Source organism: Chiroxiphia lanceolata, chromosome 6 (assembly GCF_009829145.1).
Source record: "Chiroxiphia lanceolata isolate bChiLan1 chromosome 6, bChiLan1.pri, whole genome shotgun sequence".
NCBI classification, from domain to species: Eukaryota; Metazoa; Chordata; class Aves; order Passeriformes; family Pipridae; genus Chiroxiphia; species Chiroxiphia lanceolata.
The window spans coordinates 25,973,282-25,979,295 of NC_045642.1; positions in this window are offsets into that span (position 1 = coordinate 25,973,282).

Consider the following 6,014-nt stretch of genomic DNA (forward strand, 5'->3'; position numbering starts at 1 on the left):
CCAGCAACATCTTGTGCACAGGGTGATAGAAGAATGAGCAGGGCCATTACAGTCCTTCTTTTCATCCTTAATGTGAGCAAAAAATAAAAGCCTTTTCTGACGGGAAGTTCCACAAAATGCTGATTCTGAAACTTGCTTTCACATCAGTGAAGAATAAAGTATTAAAGTATACCTGAAACTGATAATATCTCCTCCGCTTTTCAGACAGCCTAAAACTTCTGTTCAGAAGACAATTGTTAGCTATTTACTTTAAGCAGCTTTACTCATTTTTCCTCACTGCTTGACTATATCCTCCCTCTAATCTCACTCCTAAAACTGTCTTATTTAAACCAAAAAATCTGTGTTGTGAGAGGCTCAGAGCCTGCTCAGTGAGTGCAGATTCTTCAGAGATTCTTAACTGTTTGAAACCTTGCAAAACCCATTGAACATCTTATAATGCATTTACAACTATTGACATTTCAAAGGTTAATATGGCCCAACACAGACAGATTTTCACAAGGTAACTTGTGAAACAAGGAGAAACACTGTCAGATGACAAGTTCCTGTCTCCAGTTAGAAGTGCTCTATTTTGGTGTTCAAGGACTGACATACTTGAAAGGGGAAAACATAGGAAAACAACCTATAATTCCTTGTCCCAAGGAACTCTAGAGAGGCTGGCATTAACAGCAGAGAAAGAGGACGAGACTTACAAGGTGGCAATATAGAAATAAATATTTACTGATAAAGTAGACCTCCTCCAGTAGTAAACTATTTCAATCTATGATTAAAGCAAGAGGAATAAGCAAAAACAGTGCAAGATCAATCCTTAAGTGTGTGGTAGAAGTTCCTGCAGGAACAGGACTGGGTGCCTCATTCAGAGTAAGGGATATTGTCCCCTTGAATGAGGCAGCATCTCCTATGGGTGCACCAGCCACCTGCCAGTGCTGGTAAGTGCCAGCTGCCACCGAACAAGAAGCAGCTGCATGACTCTCTTCACAGTGCAACACCCCATCCTGTCCTTTCCTCACATCACAGCAGATTCACATGGCCAAAGGGACAGAAAGACATTCACCATTTTGTTTGGACATGCACAGTGGAAGGATCTCAGAGATCTCAGGCATGACTGGGAGATGTGATCTTATTTTCAACCTAGTTATCTTTCCCTATAGCCTAGGGCTATACAACCTTGCCCAAAACTTCTGGAGTGGACACATATACTTGGGCAACAAAGTCATCTAATCAGACAACCTGTTTTTTCACAAGAGCTGCAGATACATAAGCTCCAGTGGACCTCCTGCTGCAGCTGCTTGTGACTGTGTCCTCTGCAAATCTGCGTATCATTTATGTTGGTGAACAAATGGAGTTTAAACATGGTCAACACATTTGAGTTGTTAGACTGAAACATTGTGCCTCAGTTTCCATGTGTGTGACCTAGGGTTGCTGTTCCTCCAGGCTTGCTCTAAGAGTGAGATGCCCCTGAAAGGAGCAGGAGGATTCAGTGCTGTGGAGTTGGACTTTTCCAACTGTCTGTGATGCCAGAGAGGCCCACCAAACCAAGCCAAGCATATGCATCCTAGTGCCAAGCAGCTGTGACACTGATCGAGGCAGCAGAGCATCCAAGGGCATGAGTTAGATCCAGTTACACTCCTCTGTTCTTAGTAATCTCCATCCTGCACCTGTGACCTAAGCTGGTGCTTCTCTTTCTCTCCGAGCTGATGGCTGTGGTGTGTACTTAATAATTCAGCAGAGCCCCAGCTCATCTTTCCAGAGAACCAGGTTGGCCCCTTTCCCTTGAGTCCCAGCCTAGGGAGAAATGTTTCCCTTCAGGACAGCAGAAGCCACTCTCCACCTGCTTTAGAAAATAATCACTTTCACTGTGGTTACAAACATGATAGTTAACACAAATTAAACCAGTGAAGCCAGCAGAGGTGACTGTATCAATACTACAGTGACACCACAAGGTAAAGAGGTTCTGCAATTTCCTGTGAGCAGGAACAGGCACAGAAAAAAAAGTTGTGCAGATCAGAAAGTGTAGCCAGGACTGGAGATTTAAAAAATCCAGAGTCCCAAGTAAGCAATACCAGTACACCCAGCATCTTGATGTCCATCCTCCACTTCCCTTATTTTTCGGTGTCTCCATGGGAGCATGGAAACCAAAAAGGCTGCACCATTGCCCCTGAGTTCTAACAAGGGAGAGTGTATCATCTCTCACCCTCAGCTTGTGGAGACTTCAGGAACACACAGGGATTTCCAGCTCAAACAGTCCTCACCTCTCACCTGAGAAGTACTACTACCTTCCCACCAATATGCAGAGAGGAGCCTATATATTCTTCAGTCAGATGTCAGTAATCAGACTTACTCCTTCCCACCGACAGTCTCACCTTTCACAAGGCAATGAAAGGACACTGAGAAGGAAGAATGACAAGTGACAGAGGAAAATATTTCCCAATTTAGTATTTGACTGATCAACCCAAAATTGCACCATTTGGCACTGCCTCAGGAAATAGACAGGTCTCAGCAATAACGAGGTCAGACAAGCTAGCCTGCCCACCTGCCCTGCCTCAGGTCTCCTTTACTGGAAGTCAAGTGAACCGTAAAGGCTAATAGCTCAGCAGCAGCTGAGAAGGGTAAATGAGAAATAGTTTTACCTACTGCTTTGGAAGACCACAGGAGGAGCAAACCCTAGACCCTCTCCTTATTCAGGAAAGTAATTGTCCTTATCTGTGTCCATCCTCAGACATCCTGTGGTGAAATAAGTAAGCATCTCCACTGAGGAAGAAGCCCTCCCTTCCCCTTGAATACTTAGGTGAAGCTGACAATGTGAATTAGATGCCAAATGGATTATTTGGGGAATCTGTAAAAAACTGCCCATATTGTTTTATTGCTCTCCCTCTTTCATTGCTTTGCTGTTTCCCTACAGAAAGAAGCCCACAGCACTGATAGCATGATCAGTGTTTTCATGTGGCACAGAGGTTTCAGGAAGTCTTTGAAGGGTAAAGACAAGAAAAACACTGGCTGAATAGTTGAAGGGGATCTTCCTTGTTTTCCAGCCTGCTTTCAGCATTTCAGGCTTGCAGACAATGTACAGCTCTTGCACCAAGAAGTTTATGATGACCTGATCCCCTTGAAAGGATGCAGTTACATTTGCAGGGACTGTACTGCTCACACCTGCAGGGAAATCTCCATCTACAAACAGATGGGAGAGCAGACTTTTCCACTGGCAGCTGGGCTGAAGGTGTTGAGAGAAGGTTTCCAGCGATGCTGAAGTTGTGGAAAGTGACGGAGAGACCATGGGGAACTTCATGGAAAATCCAATTCCACTCACAGGTGTTTTGAAGAACAGATAAAGTTGCCTGTGAACTGTGAAGTTCAGTGGGAAATGTAAGTTTATTCTAGTTTCTGAAAATTGAAGGTTCTTTGCTTCACATTTCCATACCTCTCTCCCTGTAAAAGCCTAGTATAGACAGAACAGATACTTTCTCCATGTAACCAGTTTCCCCTTCTTCCTTTCCCAGTGCTCTCACCCTTAAGGATTTACCTTGGTTAGTAACATTGAAATAAAAGCCAGTGCCACGCAGGACTGTAGACAAGAACTTCTCCACAGAAACTACATACCTTCATTGTACCTCCCTTCCCCAAAGCTACCCTTGATGCAATGGGAATGGCTCTCAGGAGGACTCAGCAGCCTGTCATCCTTTCTCTTGCTTTGTTCCACAGGATCAGTGATTAGTCATAGCCTAATGAGATCCCTTCCTGTCTCCTTCCTTTGCCACATCTTTGTGCTGTCACTTGCATCCGGGTCTCACCCCTAAACCACACCAGGATGTTTAACCTGAGGCAAATCCAACAAAACAAGCAAGCAAGCAGACCTGTCTCCCAAGCATTAATAATACATGGAGTGGTTCCCAGGTAAAACACAGCAGAATGGATTAGTCTGTAGCAGCCGGTGGGACAAGCTTCTGTGAGGAAGTCATTGCAGGTGGTGATGCCAGGGAGATGGGTTGTACAGTGTGGCAAAAGGGAACCTGAACCAATTCATCCTTATTTTTCTGCCTGTTGCTGGAAGGTGAGCATCCAGCTGCTAACAGGTGCTGGGATCTCAAGAGTGATCACATAGAAAGAAGGTAGATGATACACCAAGCTTCTTATAAGCCATCTGTGTCTAAGAGCTCTTTTAATCTTAGTCAAATATTAAACTATGGTGTGGCTTACCCCCCTGAGTCATCTCCTGCAAAGTTATTGCCAGACTGAGAGCAGACACTTCAAAGACAGGCAGAAGCTAACAATGACTCACTGTTTCAGGACCCCTTAAAAACACTCCCAAGTTATAAAATCACACACCCTACTTTCCCTTCACGCTAATATAAATAACACGTCTCAGCTGAAGTCATGGGAATTTATTAATTTTGCAGATGAGGGCTGTAACGGGGTTTCTATGTTAGAAGAGCAAAAATTGAGTTAACAAGTTGGGAGAAAAGCTGCTGCAACAGAGAGTAGAAGTCCTAGTAGAAATCCTTAACCTCAGGACTAATCTCAATGAAAATCTCAATTACTGAATCCCTCCGGAAGCAACTGGGCATATTTAGAAACTATGCTACTGTTACTAAATATATTGAATAAAACCAAATATAAAGTAACTATAAAGACATTTACAGTGAGCAGCAGAAAATTTTGCAGCAGAACATTAGCACAGCTTTCTACTGAGAGCAAAAGCTATTAAAACTGTAAAGGCTAGGCTAGATCATCTTATGAAGTGCCTCATCCTTTCATAAATGTTGAAAAAAAAAGCAGGGAGATGGAAGGACACACACACACACACTCTCAAGATGCCAGTCAAGGAATTCTCCCAGCTCTGATCTTGTAGGAGTTATATTATGTGGCACAAGTAGAAGAGATGTCATGTCCTTCACAGTTGCAGGAAACCTTTGACAGATTTTGTAACACAACACTACTACTGAGGTAGGTTAGGTAATTGCCAGTAAGACAAAAATACCAAACCAGACTGTTTAGGGCCAGGTCTGCCAGTGTGGATATCCAAACATGGATGTGGATATCTGCCAGTGTGGATATCCGCCAGTGTGGATGTCCATGGCTGGTTTGCCATGGGGCCAACTGAACACTTGGTCTAGTGCTGGGGAACTGCACTGAGACTCACCTGGCTCCACGTGGGAGGCTTTGAATATTTATCAAGGAAAAATCTCCTCCAGATTAAATACAAGAGAGAGCCCCCAGCAGAAAGCCTCAGGCAGTTCAGAATACAAGAAGGAGACAACCTTGTTGTTGTTTTTATTTCTCCTGCCCGTATTTGGAAGATGTTCAGGACAGCAAGGTCAACTCCCTCTTTACTCCTTGCACAGTCTGTAGGCAGGTCCAAAAGACCTGGTATAGAGATGGGGTCTGAGTATGGAATGAGAGGCATCCATGCTTCTTCTGACAAAGATTCTTAAAGCCAACTAAGAAAACAAACATCTCTGCTTTCTAGATGTGCATGTTTCCTACTATCCACTTTCACAGGTTAGGCTTTGCTGATATATTTTTTTAATACACTACCATAGCCAAATCAAAGCAATTTCCTTTTCCAAACAGAAGTCAGTACTATACACAAATGTCAATGTCAGGCCACAGAAGGTATTTTCTTAAAACTTTTCTCATAGAAAGTCACGAGAGGTACTGAAAAATAATGTTACCACAATATTATGTTCCCATGGTGTTTATGACAGCCAGGAGGTGGTAAACATGTCTCTAAGGACTCTCAACAAATTCTATGAATATACATGAGACTGGATCAGAGGTACAGAAAGAAGCGGCAAGAACTGAAATGGTGGACACCAGAATGATCCCCAAAGCAAACTGTTGTTTGATACATAGCTGCTGCTCGCCACCTCTTTTCAAAGACATACCATGAAATGCCATCTCACATTTGTTGTTGTTTTAAGTGATGAAATATTTCATTACAAATAGTGTCCAAGCAAATTACCAGCACTCCCTGCTTTCATAAGGACAATGACAGAAGGATAAGAACAGTTTGCCTGGAG